Source organism: Lissotriton helveticus, chromosome 12 (assembly GCF_964261635.1).
Source record: "Lissotriton helveticus chromosome 12, aLisHel1.1, whole genome shotgun sequence".
NCBI lineage: Eukaryota > Metazoa > Chordata > Amphibia > Caudata > Salamandridae > Lissotriton > Lissotriton helveticus.
In genome coordinates this window covers 267544011-267563547 of record NC_136073.1, presented here as the reverse complement: position 1 = coordinate 267563547, position 19537 = coordinate 267544011, and the positions used below count along the sequence as shown (strand labels likewise).

At 48.9% G+C, this 19537-nt stretch overlaps 1 protein-coding gene across 8 annotated transcripts in view; it reads right to left on the bottom strand.

Moving 5' to 3' along the window:
- The window catches only part of PMFBP1 (polyamine modulated factor 1 binding protein 1), a 2317386-nt gene that overhangs the window by 1544665 nt on the left and 753184 nt on the right, over positions 1-19537 (bottom strand). The gene's annotated exons all lie outside the window — the stretch shown is intronic.

Here is a 19537-nt window from a genome sequence, read left to right as displayed (position 1 = left end):
AGAACAGGCCGAGCGCAAGACCAAGACAGGGGCAAGGGAACCACAGAACAAGCCCCATAGGGGAATCGTCCCAGTGGCACAACCCGGCCCACGAAGAGAAGTGGGACCGGCTAAAAGAAAAGAGGAGAAATATGCGGCAAAGACCTAAGCTGTCAACCAGAACACCCGGAATATCCTAGCCCCCCTGGCACACAAGGTAGAGGACCAGGCCGAAACGTTGGCCAATGAGGTGGAGACACCAAGACACGACGCCGTAGGCAGCATAACAAAAGTCGGTCTGGCGATTCAGACACTGAAGAGGGAAGGCAAACACACAGAAGCAGATATCCCGCAGGAACAAAGGACAAAATGCACAACAGGCAAGCCCTGTAGACGAAGGATAAAAACACCATCGGATACTAAGCAGGACAGAACCTGGAGCAGCGCAAGCTGCGCTAAGACGGAAGAAAAATTACCGCACCAAGCGGTATACAGTGATGCCAGGAAAGGCGAGGAACCCGAGAAGGTATCCACACCGACCCAGCTTAGGGCAGAGCTATACAATAGCTACAAGTACCCCACCTAGGGTATTACACGTCCCAAAACAAAACATGGGAACACCTCTTAGGGTACAAACTCGCAACAGAGGCAATAACATAAAGGACCTGTGGGTAGCACCACAGACGGCTTACCAATCAGCCAAAAAATACACAGATGATCCAACCTGATGACCTATACGGCTTCACTAACAACCAAAAAACACACACCCACACCAAAGCTAAAGGGCTGTACCAGCAGCCAACAGTACAGAGGGGCCCACATAAGGACTCTGAAGACATTCCACACAGAACACACAGACGGGCCAACCGAAACACTAGGCCCAAAGAGAAGGGTGGGATAAACACCTCCTACAAGGCACCTGAGGACCGACAAGCCGAAGCTTACAGAGGGGGAGGAGGACGGTGCCCCGCAAGGAGTCGTTGAATGGCGGAGTACGCGTGGGTGTTAAATAAAAGAATCCTTCAAAAGAATCCCATCAAAAGGCAGGTCAACAAAACGCTCTCAAATATTCTCCGGAAAGACGCCATCCTGCAACCAAGCATGGGGGAGAGCCACAGAACTCGCCATAGCGTGGCCGAAAGAATCAGAAACATCCAAGGCCAAACAGAGAATAATCGCAGCTAGCTCCCGTCCATCCAGCACATGGTGCTGCATATCAGCGCAGTCACCTTCAAGTGAGGGGCGAGACAGAAGGGACTCCGGGGCATTCCACAGGGTGGAGATAGCCCCGGCTGACACAAAAAGTGTGTTGAGCGCGCGCAAAGCAGCACTAGTGGAGGTGAATATGTTAGGCCCCCAGGAGTCCAATTACCGGCCCTCACGTGACAGAGGGAGCAACACCGAAGGCAAGGAAGGAAAAGCAGTCTGCAGAACAGGGCCCTGGACAGAAGGGTGGGAAGAAAGGCTGACTGGATAGTGTGGAGCAGGACGATGACGATGGAGGAGCGGCTGAGGCACCGGATCTCCCGTAGCAGGACGCCCCCAGGCCCCCAGAAAAGAGTTGTGGAGCGAAGCTTCAAATGGAAGAAGCAGCTCCCCTCCACCAGAGCCCTGGTGGAGAACCTCCAAAAAATGGTCCGTAGGGATCGGAGTGACTGGGGCGCCCATTTGCAAAATACCAGTGGCCGTAGAAATGGCCCGGACAAAAGCTACACTCGCCTCCGTAGGGCGTCGCTGGGCAGAGAGCAACTCTTCTGTAGGCGAAGGCTGCAAACTAAGCCACCCATCCCTGAGCCCAGCTGGAGGAGGAAATGGCCAGCCCCTGTAGGATGGAAGACCCATGGATGAGTGAGGGGGCTGAGGGGTCTCCGGAGAAGGAGGCGAAGCCTTTGGGGCAACCAACAGCGAGGTGCGGAAGAGAGGGTCCGGGGGCTGCGGCCGCAGAGATGCATAGAGCCCGCCCTGGAAGACGCCCGGCAAAAAGCAACAACGCGGTGTCCAGTCTCCGGTGAAGAGGAGACAAGGAGATGACAAACTTCCGGAGAGGAACGGTCATCCGGCGATGAGTCGACGACTCGACGCTGGAACCGCGCCATGGAGTCCGCCTGTGTGTTCTCGATCGGCGCCAAAGTGGCACCCAGGGGCGTCGAATCGACCTCCGCCACCACGTGCTGCACAGGAGAAAGGGGAGGGGTCGGAGTTGGAGCAGCTCCGAAAAGGCGCCGGTTCGACATCCGACGAGGCAGCCGCCTGCAAAGAGGGCCGAGATGGACTCGGGGAGGCGCCCCACGTACCAGCCTTCACCCTCCGCCAGTGCCGGAGAGGAAAGCCGCCGATGCCAGAAAGGCGTCGACGGCCTCCGGTAAGACAGCCGCCTGCCCAGAGCACCGAGAGGGACTCTGGGACGAACCGTGAGTCCCGGCAACCTCCTGCGACACCACAGGGAACCCTGCTGGGTTTTGCAGCGAGGCTGGGGCACTGTGAGTTGAAGAGGGGAGCCCTGTAGGGCCGCACCTCGACAACACCACACCTCCAAGACCTGAAGCCGATCTTGTTGGCACGGGGGTCGAAGCCGCCAGCAAGTCTGCGGAAGGGACGGCGCATGGCGAGGGTTCCGCTGATGTCTCAGGAAGAGGAGGGCGGCCCAATGAAGCCTGCAGAGCCTTAGCGTAGGCCTCCATTTGGGCCCTAGTCGCCCCAACGCCAGGAAACAGTGGATAGGGCGGCGACGGCGCATGTCCCGGGAGGAACCTGCGCCCTCGGTGACAGACTGTAGGACTTACCGGCGGGCGAGCGACGCCCTTGAGGCCTCAGTGAGGGACGATGCCGCAGCCGGAATGGGCGGCTTCTGGACCCTTCCGAGGTAGGGGACGGATGCAGGGACGAAACCAAGCTGGACAAGCGGGCCAAAGGCAATTTCATCCGGCGCTCCAACCGGGACTTTGGCTTGAGATGCTGACAAGCGTCACAGTCCGTAGAATCATGGTGCACGCCCAAACACCACATACAAATAGCGTGAGGGTCCGTCGCAGGCATCTGATGCGTACAAGAAATACACGTCTTGAAACCCGAAGGCATTTGCACACTGTTCTCAACGCAAACGCGTTAAAAGAAGGTCTGAAAACAGGCCAAGGGAACACAATCCAGATCCGCGTTGCACGCGGAAAAGAAGGAGACTGACATCAGTGTGCCAGGTGGGTCTTATGTGACCTCGCTGCCCCCCCTCCCTCCCCGCAGGGATGCTGTGGCAAAGATTTTCCGGATCCAGTCTCAAGCCTGGGGATAATTTTACGTTAAGGAATCTGTGGCTAGTAGTCTCTATCAGATATAATGCTTTCTTCATTTATTGCTGCCCTGAGGCAACACAGAGGGATGGAGGGCGGCAGGGTACATAGCAGGGAGTGAGGGTGGAGGGCAGGAGACAATGATGCAGGTGGGGGAGGAATAAAGAAAACGCTATAACGGGGTCAGTGCTGGCTGCATCATAGCTTTTGTTTTCTATTGATCCCCCGAGAAGGAAGAAGGGAACACAGAGGAACGGAGGGAGGAACGAAGGAAACACAGAGGGAGAGAGGCAAAGAGTGGGTGGGGGAGCACCAGACAATGGAGGGTGTGGAGAGGACATTGGAGCAAGCAGGACAATGGAGGGAGGACGGGGCTAGGGCAAGCATATAGACAAAGGAGAATGGTTGAGAGAGGCTGTGGGCAAGCAGATTGACAACAGAGGGTTGGAGGCAGGGGCTGGGGCAAGCAGATGGACAACAAAAGATTAGTGGACTGAATGGACTGTGGGGGGGACACGGAGGGGAGAAGTGCACGAGTGAGCCAGCTGAAAACCAGCACTCTCATGCAGATCTAAAACAAAATTATAAAAGTATCACCTGAAAAAAGTACAGTGTAAGGAAGGACACAAGTAATGTGCACATGCTCCAGGCGAGGGGCAAACACACAAGGGGGATGTCAGTCTACAGAAGATGACCAATAAGAAGCAAGTAAACGAGAGTGACAAAGAAGCCAACCAAGGGTAAGAAAGGGGCGGCTTTCTAAGCGCCTGTAAGACAAGAAAATGTCTCACAAGAGACAGTGCTATCTTAGGCGAGAGCTAAACAGGTGTTAAAAATAAAATAAACTAATTTAACTAGGATTGTGCCACTGAAGAAGACAGACAAATAAACAGTAACAGAGTTAACAGGCTGCATTGGTACCGTGAAGCAAGATCTGTGCAGTGCTCAAGTTGAGGGGTTAGAGCCTCACCCGCTATAAGCATCTGGCAAGGCTTGCAGGGTGTCATCGAGACGAAACGCATGAAGCATTGGCAGATTTCAAGCATTACTGTCACTACACCCGGTCACATTAAATGTAATAGGTCGTTACGATCATGATGGCGACTTAATTTACTATCAAGCAGAAAACTACCCCCCCCCCCCCCTCCTTTCCAGGGCGCGTAGAGTGCAATCGGAGACATGCTGCTCCGTCTGCGCCGCCCGTGCTTCCACCTCCGCCGCACTGAAGAAGGTGGAAAGAATCTCCATTGCTGGGGCAACAGCGCCATCTTCAGGCCACTGGGAGTCAGTGCACGGTATTGGCTGTGTTGGTCCATTACTATTCTCGTTAATGTCAGAGGAGAAGAAATGGTGGACTTGGAACCGCGAACAGTCCTGGAAAATGTTCCATAACTTGCCCCATGTTGCAACAAGTGTGCAAGGTGAGCGGGTCGGACCACGCACAGTGGTGCTTTGTGGTGCAGTTTCTCCGTCAAGCACAGTTTGAAAAATGGGCCAAACACTGCATTTCAAGGTCTGATCACAGTACGTGGGCACATTCAGGGGTGGCTGGTGACATTTGAAAGTGGTGAGGCGTAAATACTGCACTGTGGCGAGCGCGCGCAGCGAGCGAGGCCCAACCACCTATGGGGGATTCAGGGGTTCTCCCACGAGAACATTTTGAAAAAAGAATGGGCAAATGGTGCATTCTCAAGCACCCTGGACTCACACAGGCACACTGCTCACCCTGCGCTTTCACAGACATCACGAACCCTGCACTGTCACAGACATCACTCCCACAGGCACACTGCTGACCCTGCGCTCACACAGACATCACCAACCCTGCACTGTCAGAGACATCACTCACCCTGGACTCACACAGGCACACTGCTCACCCTGCGCTTACACAGACATCACCAACCCTGCACTGTCACAGACATCACTCACCCTGGACTCACACAGGCACACTGCTCACCCTGCGCTCACACAGACATCACCAACCCTGCACTGTCACAGACATCACTCACCCTGGACTCACACAGGCACACTGCTCACCCTGCGTTTACACAGACATCACCAACCCTGCACTGTCACAGACATCACTCACCCTGGACTCACACAGGCACACTGCTCACCCTGCGCTCACACAGACATCACCGACCCTGCACTGTCACAGACATCACTCACACAGGCACACTGCTGACCCTGCGCTCACACAGACATCACCAACCCTTCACTGTCAGAGACATCACTCACCCTGGACTCACACAGGCACACTGCTCACCCTGCGCTTACACAGACATCACCAACCCTGCACTGTCACAGACATCACTCACCCTGGACTCACACAGGCACACTGCTCACCCTGCGCTCACACAGACATCACCGACCCTGCACTGTCGCAGACATCACTCACAAAGGCACACTGCTGACCCTGCGCTCACACAGACATCACTTACCCAGGACTCACACAGGCACACTGCTCACCCTATACTCACACAGACATCACTCACCCAGGACTCACACAGGCACACTGCTCACCCTATACTCACACAGACATCACTCACCCAGGACTCAATTTTGTTCACTCTCCCTTGCTCTTTAAAATGGTGGTGCCTGTGCCTCCACACTGTTTGTGAGGCCTGTCTGCATGAAACGCTGGAGCCAGTAGGTTTCCATATTGAAAACATAATGCAATGCCCCATAGAAGCGACAGTAGCAAAACTCTACTAAAGCACTGCCGCATGACCAAATGAACAATGCACACATTCTGAACTGAAAACTGGCAAGGTCGGAAACAGAGCAATGATGTTATAGCTATACATTATCTATATGAAGAGGTCAAGAGATGAATGCATGAACACTTTAACAAACTGACAAATCAATGCAGTACTCGCGAGGGGGGGTTGCGGGGGGAGGGGGTCGCGGTGGCGGGTGCGCCAAGGGAGATAACATTAAGAAAACTTACCTGACCGCCTCTGCTCCTGGTCCGCATTGGCGCCTCATCTCCAAACAGGAACCGGAACAGGAACAGCAACAGCAGCACCGAGTGGCAACCCCTAAGCCAATCGGCAGCGCCAGGGCACAGTTAATCCTCGCCCGCAGCACGCCCATTAGGAGACCTAATGGGCATGCGCTAACAAGTTAAAACAAAAGTGCGCATGCATGGGCACGGTGCGAAAATTCGCCCTCTGTTCCCACTCATGCGCACTTGTGTTGTGCTGCTGCCCCCATGTCTGACAATGCATGTCAGTCAACATGACGCGCAGTCTGACGTCATGCTGGCTGGCATGCATTGTCAGTTCTCCCTCGGCGTCGGTCTTTGAACTTAAGTAAACTATTCAGTTTACTTAAGTTCAGAAACATCGGAGCTGCGGGCGGCTGCGGGCGGGGGGGCTACGCCCCCACGCCCTAATGGACGCACCGCGCCTGGCACATTATAAGTTTGAATAAGAAGGACCACATTTCACTGACTTTGGCTTTCGCTGAGAAATTTTAAAAAAACACAATACGAAGAGGGCACTAATCAGTTTCAAGGCGCTTTGCAGGGCACGGTACAGCATTATAGGCCGCTGCGGAGGCTATTCCTGGTTGTTGAAGGTTCTCAATCCGCGTTATAAGAGGGGTGTGGTGTGGGCCTTTACCAAACAGTATATCCAGGCGAAGAAGGGCTGTATTGGCGTCAGAACATTGGAACCGATGACGCTGGAATGTTCTAAAATAAAAAAAGAGAAACATTGGCATGATAGAACGGAGGGTGTACCCCAGCCATTGTTGGCTCTGGGCCTCTCGCCAGGGGTGGCTGCTCCGCTATGGCAGAGGAGCATCGCCCCCGCCCACTCTCCCTGCCAGCAGCCAAAAAATGAGAAATAAAACGATAATGAACCGGTGTTTATCATCGTTTTATTTTCCTCCGTAGGCCACGGAGATGACAGGCAGCGGGGGAGTTGTAGGTGCACTGGTGGGCCGTCTCAGGCCGGCCTAACTCTCATGCGCACTGAAGCTCTCTCCAACCCAGCCGCATTGCTGGGTTGGAGAGACCAGCAGGCAGGCGCACAACACCCATTGGACTCACCGGGCTTCAGCCCCCCCTTCGTGTGTGGCAGCCCGGAATGAGACAGATCCCGGGCACACACACAGCCGCACCCAAACGTTTCACAGGTCTTTAAAAGACCATTTGAATGTTAATTAGGCCTTGCTGTTGTTTCACCCCTTGTTGGAGGCCCTGCAGCTCCACTCTGCCTACTGATTAAAGGTTCAGCCCCCCCCCCCGAAATTTGGCTTTAGTTGCGCCTCTGCCAGCAGGCACAGGCTCTCAGTCTCTCCGGGAGCGCAAATCATCAGCACTCAGGCCAATCCTGACGCTGCTTTCATGCAGAGTCAGGATTACCCCAGGGGATTCTGGGAGCCTGTGCCTGCAGTACACTGTGATAGAGCCGGAGAGGAGCGTCAAAGCTGTCGAACAGGTACGTTTATTATTACTTTTTTTGTTCGTCCGGGTCCCCCCTCTCTCTCTGCCCCGCCACGCTACTGGCCTCTCCACTGCTTTCAATAGAGCTCTCCACCGTTCGGACTTCTCAAAGGAGAGTGCAGCATTAGCTGAACAGAAACAGATACATACTCTTTACCCACCACTGCAGAAGGAACCAAGACACTAGGTTAAAAGCTTGCAAGAAAGATCAGTAGGTACCGCATCCAACATATGTTCCTGGCACTCTCCCCAGAATGCCCCAAGTGCAAACTGCGAAGTGCAGACTTCTTTCACATGGTCTGGTCTTGCCCATCATTGCATCCTTCCTGGACAAAGATAACTGCAATGGTGGCTGAAATGTCAATGCACACCCTTACATACCCACCTGAATCATGCCTCCTGGGACTATGGCCCAGAACGAAGGGAGATCAACACATACACCGTTTCATAGAGCTGGCTTTTGTATTACTTAGATGCAGTATCACCATAGCATGGAAACGGCACCCCCCCCCCCCACTGATACGCACTGGTGGATAAGTAGCTTGCTGACCTGGACCAGGGCCGAAACACACACACTTAGGTTGCTTCACATGAGAGAAGACTCCTGAACAGGAGGCGAATGCTAGGAAACTTTCCTACTCACCGTGGAGCTAACACTGACGAACAACCCCCGCGAATGGTATTCGTATTTTCCACATTGCTCAGGACAAGCTTGACGGGCACCACAGTGGTTGCTCTGCAGTAGCTGGTAAGACACTCAGTGCTCCATGCCCGTTTGTTATTCCCTTGCAGGAGCCACTGATAATAACACTTCAGACTGTTCCTTTTTGGTTGAGATGTGACTACCTGTCGATCCCCTATTGCTGATGTAGTAGCACTGGAATTTTGTGACGGGAGCACTGCTAATATACAATGTACTGCAACAGTCTGTCAATAAAAATATTTGAATAAAAGAAAGATCAGTAGGTGGGAAGATGAGGCAGTGTCAGGTCAGACGAAGGGCCCTGGCGTCCAGTAACAAATGGGGTGCAATGATTATAAGTTAAAAGTCTTTGCAAAATGGTTGTTTTCCAATACTTTCTTAAGACACTAAGTTTGGGCTGTATGATGCAACTCTATTGCTGTTATGTGTGGGGTGGCACAATGTTCAGCAATCTGGCTATCACACATACTGGTAGATCGACTCATTGACTTGGGGTGAGACGTTTACCCCTGAATGGACAGGAACTGCGTCAAACAATGAGTGCAGAGTTGCTAGATCATAGCAGGGGCCCTCGACTGCAAATAATGTTCTGTGTGAAACCATGAAGGCTCTGCTGCATCTATACAACAAGTGGGCGGTTGGACAAGGTGAGGAATTAAACTGGAAACAAGTGACAAAATGTTAGTCGCTGCAGTGCAGTAATGGAAGCATGCACCCATGCCTCAGAGATGCACAACTCTTTACCCTTGGGGTGGTACGCTCTCCTGCCTCAGAGATCAACTACTCAATCAACTTGGATTTGTAGAGCACGGCTAATCGCCTGTGAAGGTATCCAGGAGCTGGCTTCTTGCTAGGATCAGTCGAACAGCCAGGTCTTGAGTCCTTTTCTGAATTCAGGGAGAGAGGATCATGTACTGAGGTGCAGGGGGAGGTCGTTCTAGGACTTGGCAGCAAGGTAGGAGAAGGAGCATCCTCCACTGTTGCTTTGGTGGATGCAGGGAGTGTGAGCAAGGGAGGCAAAGCACAGGTGTCTGGAGGGTTGGTGGAAGTTAAGGCGAAGGTTGATGTATGCTGGTCCTTGGTAGTGGAGGGCCTTGTAGGCGTGTGCCAAAATCTTGAATTGGCAACTCTTCTGGATGGGGATTTTTAGAGGTTCTCGGTGTGGGAGGGGGGGGATGTAGGTCCATTTGGGAGGGTCGAGGATGGGTCTGACAGCTGAGTTCGGTATGGTCTGGAGTATCTTCGGGAGTTGGGTGGTGAGTACTGCATAGAGCGTGTTGCCGTAGTTCAGCCAGATGGTGACTAGGGCTTGAGTGACGGCTTGGCTTGCCTGGAGTAGACGGGGCGCCATCTGTAGTTCTTTTGGAGCATGCAGAGGGTGTTGAAACAAGCAGAGGAGACTACGCTAATCACATGAGATGCACAACTCTTGACCCTTGGGGATGGCACACACCCCTACAGCACCTCAGAGATGCACTATTCTTGAACTTGGAGAGTGGCACTCATCTGTGACCTAGAGATGCACAACTCTTGATCCTTGAGGGTGACATGCACCCATGCAACACCTCAGGAATGCACAACTCTTGACCCTTGGGGGTGGCATGCACCCATGCAAAACCTCAGGAATGCACAACTCTTGACCCTTGTGGGTGGCATGCACCAGTGCAATACCTCAGGAATGCAAAACTCTTGACCCTTGGGGGTGGCATGCACCCATGCAACACCTTAGAAATGCACAACTCTGACCCTTGGGGGTGGCATGCACCCATGGCCTGTTTTGTATATTGAACACGCAAAGAATGATCATTTAGGTACAGAGCTCTAGGTTTCTTAAAATAATGTGGATACATATTATAAGCACACCAACGGAACAAAATGGCACAATTACCAAACGGTGGTCATTTCTAGAAGATTTTTTTCTATCTGCAACTGAAATATGTGCCTATGTATGAAAAAGTTGGGCCTGTTCATGTGCAGCAGGTGAAGTGGCAACGTGAAATATGTGGATAAAAATGAGGGCTTTTTGCTGTGCAGCATTAGACTATTTCTGATTTTCAAAGGGACGCATACGTGGTTGTTGCAAACGCTACAATCGCGCAATAGTTATGCCTCACATTAGCGTTAGGCTGCACTCCACAAGGAAGTGACCGGTGTCCACTCCAAGCAGTACTTTCTGTACTTGGTACTGGCTTCAGGGTAAAACAGCTCATTTTAATAGGAATGATACAGCCTTCATTCCTGCTGGGGATGCGGTCACTGGTCACTGCATAAGCATGAGCCCAGGACATGAAGGCCCGTCACATAACAATGACCACATGAATACGTGCACGTCCTTCATTAATAATTATCTCAGCGTGCTGTGCTGTTCCTGGCAGAGTCATTCGTATAGCATGTGTATAGTGCTTGGAAACCCTGACGATGTACCGAAGTGCATTCGTGGACAGGCAGCACGCTGAGAAGTGTCTGCTTGTAGCCGGACACTTGTGATTATACTGAGGTCTGTGAGGGAAGCGATGAATATATGACGTTACAACGAATTCCGTTGCAACGCATGCCTTTACCACGCATGCGTTACAACGGAATTCGTTTACCACGCATTACATTTACCACAATTACTAGCGTGGTGACGTCATACGCCGTTAAGAGAAAGCGGAAGTTTATTTTCCGTTTTCTCTTAAACGACGCTGATACCCGACGTGACTTCAGGTGAGTTTATCTTTTGGGGGGAGAGACCCCCCCAAGCCCCCCCTTTTTTTTTTTACCTTTACCACATATACCTTTACTACAAACCTCGTAGTAAAGGTATGCGTGGTAAAGGCTTTCGTGTTAACCACGCATGCGTTGTACTGCATGCGTGGTTAACGATTTCGTTGTAAAGGCTTCGTTGTAATGGCCGTTTCCCGGAAGCGATTTGGTGTGATGCCTGAGTGGCCAAACTGTGCTTTAATCTCGTTTTAGCCCAGGCAGCGTCGGATGAAAATCATTTTACCCATGGGCCGTGTTCATAGGGGCTATTCCGTAAGTAGAGTCCAGCAACACGGCTCACTTCCGTAATCGGCTCCACAGACCACATGCCAAGGCAAACTCTGCCTCCATCCTTCAGAGGTCTCACACTGCGCATCATAAGATCGGGCTATCGGTTTGTACAGCGCCTAGTAAGGGCGAAGCACGATTTTAAGAGCCGTGGAAAAGGAAATTATTATGCACACGGGTACAATGCAAAGCCCGGAGGGTAAACAGGATTTTTAATAAATCGGGTCACCCAGAGAGGTTGTGATTACCCACACTACTCCAGCGTGCCTTGACGTTTGCGAGAAATACATTACTTAAGAAATAAACGAACGCTGCAACATACGTAGATGATGTTTATATGGCAAACGCATATTGATTGTAAAGACCCCGATAAAGCAGGTGGGTGCCAAACAACCGATTGCCACTGGGTGGCGGCAGTGCTCCACAAATATGGACGTTCGTGACTCGAATTAACATAAGTACCCTGCATGAACTAGTACTTTCAGCTTATCCGTAATGGTGGAGCTGTGAATGCATTTACATTGAACACGGGCCGTGCCCTACAGTGTGTGTGTCTGTACACCAGTAATAGATTCACACAGGTCACTGAGTGGGTTGCCATCTTTGTCTCTCAGTAGTGTGTTAGTAAAGATTGTTTCGAGTTGTCTAGAATTCAGGGTGATGTTGGCTTGTGTAATACAGTCACTGGCAGTGAGACTTCGACCTTGACACCCGTGACTGTAAACTGTGAGTATTAAGTACTGGCAGATTGCCCCCTCCGACAAAAAGGCAGTGCCCCCGGAACACAGTGATTTGGAGAGTGGGGTCTCCGCGGAGTGACTCCCCTTCCCCGCAGAATTATGGAATGAACAGACAATCTACAAGGAACTCAGTCGTCACAGCTTCTGAGGTGCTCACGACCACCACGGAATATTTCAGCCTTGGGGCTGACTGCGTCGGAGATCCCCTAGTCAGTGTCTTTTTCAGGATTTTGGGGACCCTGGCAAGACATACTTGGAGTCCCAGTGAACCTTTGGGAAGGTGGAGGGCCTGGAAAATGTCCCACTTTCCGTACGCCTTAAAACATCTCTGTCCCTAGTTAGGACCCTCACCGCATGAGCTTCACGCCTGTCTCCAGGCACCCAGTCCATCATGTGAAACCCAGCAGATTTCAGGGAAACCCCACTTGCAACACATATCACCAGCTTTCCACAGTTCCAGGGATTTACTGCAGCATAAAGTGAGGGTTCTCTGATCCAGCACTAGTATGTGTTCTTTGGTTGAAACCTACATGCATTGAAGCCAAATCACTGGGCAACAAGCACTGCGATTCTGGGCAGATTCTCAAACTGCACAAATGTGTAGAGTCATTTATAAAACCCAACCATGCATGGATCTCTTACACTCCCAATTACACATTCTCAACTCACCATCTATCTTTGAACTTTGTGTAGATGAGTTCACTCTATCTGGGTGCTTATCTTAAGGTCGTAAGGGCCCCATAGGTTGTGGGGGTGAGGCGGGGTAACTGCCCTCCTTCGGGTGCAGTTATTCGTGCTTAGACAGTCCCTCCCGTCCATTCAGGACTGGAGGGACTGTCTTAAGCATGGGTACGCTTCTCCCGAAGGAAGGCAGCTGCCCCACACCCGCCACCACGCCCCCTCCACCCCAACAACCTATGGGGCCCTTGCGCCCTTAAAATAAGAGAACAGCACTCAAATAGCGTGAACTCTTCTACACAAAGTTAAAGCTAGGGGACAGTGTTCAGACTGCCAGAAAAGGGATCCTTTCATCCTTGTTGGTCCTGACAAAAGTCACTGACCCGCTGGGCGCAAGTAGGCTGAAACATATAGACCTGTTTTATATTTGATGATGTGGGGGGCACTATACATCCCTGCACACATCCTTTTCTGTTTTTAACCTTACCCCTACCCAGCTTTTAATAAATCTATCGTTCCTGGATAGGAGGTCATTTTAGATCATTATTTGACAGCCGATCCCCGGCACCGGAGCCGATCCCCGGCTCCGGTGGCAGGGGTCTGCCCAGCACCATGTGACTCTGGGCAACAGCTCGCTTAATCTTCCCGACGGCCCCCAGCGCCTTGACACCTTCGGGTAATTGTTCGCGCTTTACAAATACTGGACTTTTTTTTACATTTTACATGCATCCCACACAATCTCTTTGGTCTGAGAGAGGACCTTCTGGTTAAGGTTAAGACCCAATGACGATGCTACCAGTTATTAATATGTCAGCGGCGAAAATATACTGTTGACCGAAAATAGCTGTTGAGGGACCCCAATAATTTTCCATGGAGATCCTTCCATAACATCTGATCCCACTCCGATATTTTGGTATACACGTATGGAAACATAGTGGGGATCAAACACTTCTCGCTTCTTTTGATATTTATAGTTATAAAAGGTTTATCCTCAAAATTCTGTTGCTCAAACCTCTGAATGCCCTTTAGGACACTCCCCCCTGCAGCAAGAAGAGGAAATGTAATGGTCTACTCACAAAAATGTACAACATGGAGTGAGCAGCATTTTGCTTTCATTCTTTTCCAATTACCAAAGATCTACAGCTCGGCGGACCTTGGACAAACTAACATCAAAATCCACTGTTAAAGAGCACGATTTCTCAGACACCACTTCTGACTCTGCTGGCAGAACAAAGGCGATTCAGATGAAACAGCTGAGCCTGTTGACTCATATAATAAAGCACAGTCGGATAAATATACCTGAACCACCACAGCCACTTTACGAACACGGATGGCTTATAGAAGATTCTGCCTTAATCCCTCTATGAATTACAACTGTATGGAATTTGATTAACTAACACATTTTTGTGGCTAGAATTAACACAGTTCGAAAATAATTTAGGAAAAATGTCTTAAGTTCATTAGTACAAAGGAAATGAGTCTTCAGAATTGCTAATAACTTTGGCCTCAGAAAAATGTGCATGTCACTATCCAAACAATACTGCGCCCAGTTCAGTTTAATCTTGGAAAGTGTGATGCAGTTTGGTCAAGGAGACAAAAGTTATAATGGATCACAAAACTTACTTTTCCAGTTCAAATTTCCCACAGGGAATTCTTGGAAAGCACAAATGTAAAAACATCTATTCAATGGCATCACCAAGGAAACAAATTCCGTTGCCATCTTTGACTATGGTCCCCCGTGCCCACTGCACTATAAGACATCTGCTAGTATTTGTAGTGCTTTATTTAAAAAAAAAGTGAAGAAAAAGTCTACTTGTTGAGTCACTGGAACTTCTTGGTCTCTCTTGAGGCTGGTGGAACAGACTTTTTCGCCTAAAGTATCTCAGGGATTGTTGCTTAGCAGATGAAAAAGAGAAGTCTCCTTCTAGTGTTCTGGAGTGAAAGGATACATTTAAAGAATCACAGGCCTTTTAAACATAAAATGGAGGGCGGTCTCTCCTGTACCACTTAGATTGCATCTCCAATGAACCAGGAGAGCAAATATGTTTGTCTGGCTGCAGGGCCTTGTTGGTTAATGGATCATATATTTTTTCCCATCAATATTAAGGTGAATGTCTTAAGATTTAAGGTAGGCTGAACAGCATATGGGGAGAAGGGAATTCATGCTCCTAATGGCCATGTCAACGAGATCCCAGAAAAGCAACAGTTTCTGCCCCACTTATGCACGGGCTAATATTCCTGATAAGCACCTTCAGGAGCAAGGATAAGTACCAGTCTAACTTGTGTAGCAGCAGGTATAGCCCCTTATTATCAAAAAAACTTGGCACCAGCTTGCCAGAGGGAGAGACAACAGACAGGCATATTTTTCCATATTTCTTGAAACATTTTGCCTTTTTAATTTTAATTTCCCAGAGAACAACTCTTTGCCCCCTGGGGAAGTGTTCATCAACAACACAGACAAGAATGGGTGGGTTGTCTTTGGGATCCTGATATGATGAACTTTGAGGTTTCCGGCTTGGAGAACACCGTTGTCCAGAATTTCTGACCTGTTTGAGGAACTAGAGCTCAATGGGTTTGGGGTGGGGGGCTTCGGTGTCAGACCTGAAACTAGTAATTGAGTGTAGATGCTCTCATTCTCGGATGGGGGTGCCAGAGGCTTCAACTTATAGTGCCTCTAAAGACTTGGCCATATCAAAGTGGTCTTGGATGGAAGAGAGCATGTCTTTGGGGTATTATAAACTGTGGTATAAATTGGGGTCTGGATTCACGGAGTCCTTGCATGCGCCAGATCACTGTGTCCAGGACAAAATACACAGACGTTATGGCCGTCAGTTTCTACAAATGGTGGGTTATACAATATGTATGGCTTAGAGGTTTAGTAGCAAAGGCTGCTAGAGTAGAGAGCAGGAGGGAGTAACCGCATAGGAAACGAAGGTCCAAAACGGTATCAGACCAGAATCCCACCTAAGAATTTATTGAGCACATACTCTACTCTAAAACATGACCCAAATACGTACAGACATACATGCACATGCACACAGCATTCATAAACCTGCAAATGTGCACCACTTACTTAATCCATAACACTTTTGCACATGGATTCAGTATACAGCTGGACAACGAGACAATAGCACATGTGCAAGACTAAACTAATGTGAACAAGAACAATAACTATATTTTGATTAAATCCCTCAGTACCATTCGCTCCATATCAGTCTACTTAGTCAATGCCTTTCATTTTAAATATAAAGAATAGAAAAAACACTATTGTTAACAAACGCTAAGGTGACAAACAACATTTTTTTAGCCATTTAAAGTGGAGTCTAACATGTCGGGAAATGAATTAGTTATGGTGTCAATACAAATGTAACTTATCCAAAACTGGGGATATGGAGTAAAAAAAGTTCTCAAAAATTGTATTTCTGCAACAAAGAAATACATCCTAAAATCTACATCAAACAACACACCATTTAAAGCAAAGCCAGAAAAAGAAATAGGTTAACAAAACACTAGCAAGACACTGACCACATATTAAAATTGAAAGCGGTTTTGAAATTCAAATACAACCACAGAAAACAGAGCATTTCACGAAATGTACCAAACCCAAATGACATATAGTTTGAGAACATACAAAAAACAATATTGGAAAGTATAAAATTAAATACAATCCCATAATTCATGCAGTATGAAGTCAATAATAAAAAATGGCTAATTGAGGGTAAGGTTGTCTTGGCATCCCAACATTTCATTTCCCCTCCATTTTAGATTTTTCTTTTTTTCTCATATTTTTTGTTACTTAAGGCAACAGTAATACACAAAACCAATTCAAATCTAACAGTTTTAAAAATACACAAAAGGGCACAAAAAGAGGAGAGCAGCGCCAGGATTGGTCTGAACGGCCTGCTGTGCTCAGACTCTGCCTGTGAGCCTGCAGCATTTCTCCAAACCGGCTGTACACACAGCTGGGTTGGAGATATAGAAGTGTGCATGGTATGTTTGGCCGGCCTGGGACCGCCGGCCAAACATACATGCACACTTCTAAGTGCCACCACCTGCTTGTCATGGCCCGGCCCAACCACGCCCTGCACGCATGTCAGAATCAGTCAAAGAAAAATAAATTGATAATGTTTCATTATCATTTTATTTTTCCTTGACAAGCGGGGTGATGCTCCTCCGCCATTAAGGAGGAGCCGCCCCTGCTAAAGGGAGCGGCCACCACATTGGATAATGAGGGGGCAGATCCATATTATGTGAAAAAACAGTCCACTCGGCTTGGCATCATGGACAACGGTTATCTTTTTTCCTACCCATGTGCCACAGCTTATTTGGGAATTACTTGTTTTTAAAGGCTAATCGTTGTGAAGCTGCTTTTGTTCCCCAACTCTTTCAGACAAGTATAAATTGACATCTTAGGCAATGTTTTGCAGTTTCGTAATACTATTTTGCAGCACTTGATGTGTCTCACCACCAGAGCCAACACATCTGCTTCAACATTATAACTTTCAGAAACATCTGCAGGAACACTGGAATATGAGTCATAAAGTGCAGTCTGTAAATAATACTGTCCCAAAAACTCTATATTGTTTAAGTTTTAATGAAAGGTGTGTGTAATCTTATTCTTTCTGTAAATAACCTTTTTCACGATACACGAACATATCCCATACAACCCCACCCACGGTGAGCGAGGCTGAAGCAAAAAAATGCAAAGACAGGAAAGATTGTGTTCCCTTACCTGACGTTATTAGTAATCTTTCTCTGCACCTGTTATATAAGCACGAATACATGCTTTGATATGACATCCGCTATAAGATTTATCAATTATTTATTGAAACTCTTACTGCAAGAGCAGCAGACTAAAAATTAAAACGACATAAACACAACGCCCTCAAAGCACATTTACGGGATGCAAATGGAGACTTGGAATGTTGAAGGCACGTGAACTATTTTCTGATTGCCAGAAAGCTGCTCAAAGAAAACATTCTGTAACAGTTGGAAAGTGTTCAGGGATTTTTGTGCCTGCCACCAACATCCCGCAACCTCATCTATCTGAGATACTATGAAAGAGAATAAAACATGCCGGATCTACAGGAACACATGTAAATCCAACACCAGGGCGCCGCTCTCAGATACGGTTGAACGCAGGGATGGAAACAGATCGGATGTATCATGGACGACCGCAGAAGGTACTGCTACTGCAGAAACGCGTAAATATACAATGCCAGTTGACTAAATACCCGAGTCTCAACTCCAGAGCTGATCTATGGAGTCTCTAATGGTGGCCACTGGAAGCCACCCATCAGGCACTAGGAAAGCAAAGCCATCCTTTGCCAAAAGAAGCAAACATCTGGCTCCTCGAATCAAGAAAGGCGTTCCTATGGACCATCTAGGGGACACAGCTGCCAAAGGTTTGTCGCTGGTTGCACACCTCGTGGACTCCTTTGCAAGCTCCATGAACGATGACTATGTACCCTACCTAATTACCGATTTTTTATAAGTAGGTACGCTTCGGAGTTTGGTCGTTTTAATAGCCTGCGGTATGTACTAGTTACTGCGCAGCATTTATTAACATCTGGAAGGCAACCTTTAGTCTTCAAGTAACCCTGTTGGGCAGCTTACAGGTCACGTGATATCACACACTGAGAGGGAAACATGGGGTCAAAGGACACCATTTTAACACCATGTTATGTATTCCCATCACTAAGGTATTGGTGAGCAAACAGCCCTGTTTATACCTCAGAGGAATGGACTTTTTTTGTGAAAATAGTCCGGAAAGGAAGTGAACACCTGTCACAACATAGATGGAGCACCGCAGTGCGTTAGACATCTATGAATAGCTTTACTAGGAGACAGGCACTTAGCCCCAGCAGAATTGCAAAATGCCTGGGCCAGCTCGCTAGTTGCCACAGCCACCTAGGAGACCATCACAAAGGCATCCAGGAAATGCTGTGCAAGGCCAACCCAACGGCAGGCACCGCTCCACCCGTACCTTGAAAGCTCGGTCCAGAGACAGAGGGGAAAAAAACAAAAGTGCACAAAAAACAAATGGGAATCAAGGCGAAACACATTCACCTACAACTACACAAACCACCGGTGACAATGTAGAGAACTGAAATAAAAAAGATCCGAGTGAAAAATATGGTTATAGCAACCAAAAACGTTTGGAAGACTTGCCTCGGGGCCCTGGTGCCATTTGTTCATTGGGGCAACCGGTATCAGGGCTCCATCACTTCCAGTCTTAGGCTTTCCATAACTACAGTGGTGCATGCTGGGACGCGTAGTCTTGGTTTAGCTGAACAGTACCAATTGGATAACACCAAATGGAAAACCATGATCTTTAAAAGGAAAAAACTGAAAACGAGGTGCATTACTAAAATGCAGCCATACAGGAGCTCTAAAGGTCATACCGCCAGGAATCGCGCAAACCCATGCCCATAGGGGCTTTGCAACCGTGCACCCCCGTCCCCAGCACTACCTAAAGTCGCCTTCTGCCCCCCTCCTCAAAGTTTCCTTATCTCTGCCCCCCATTCTCCCCCGCTCTGACTGCCCCTCCCCTCCTGCAGAAGATTTTGAGCTTTCTCCTCATAAATACATATTTTAGCTGGAAATTTCCAAGCAAGTGACAGGGGCATAATGTGAAACAGAACACGTTGCAGTAATAGAAATCATCAGT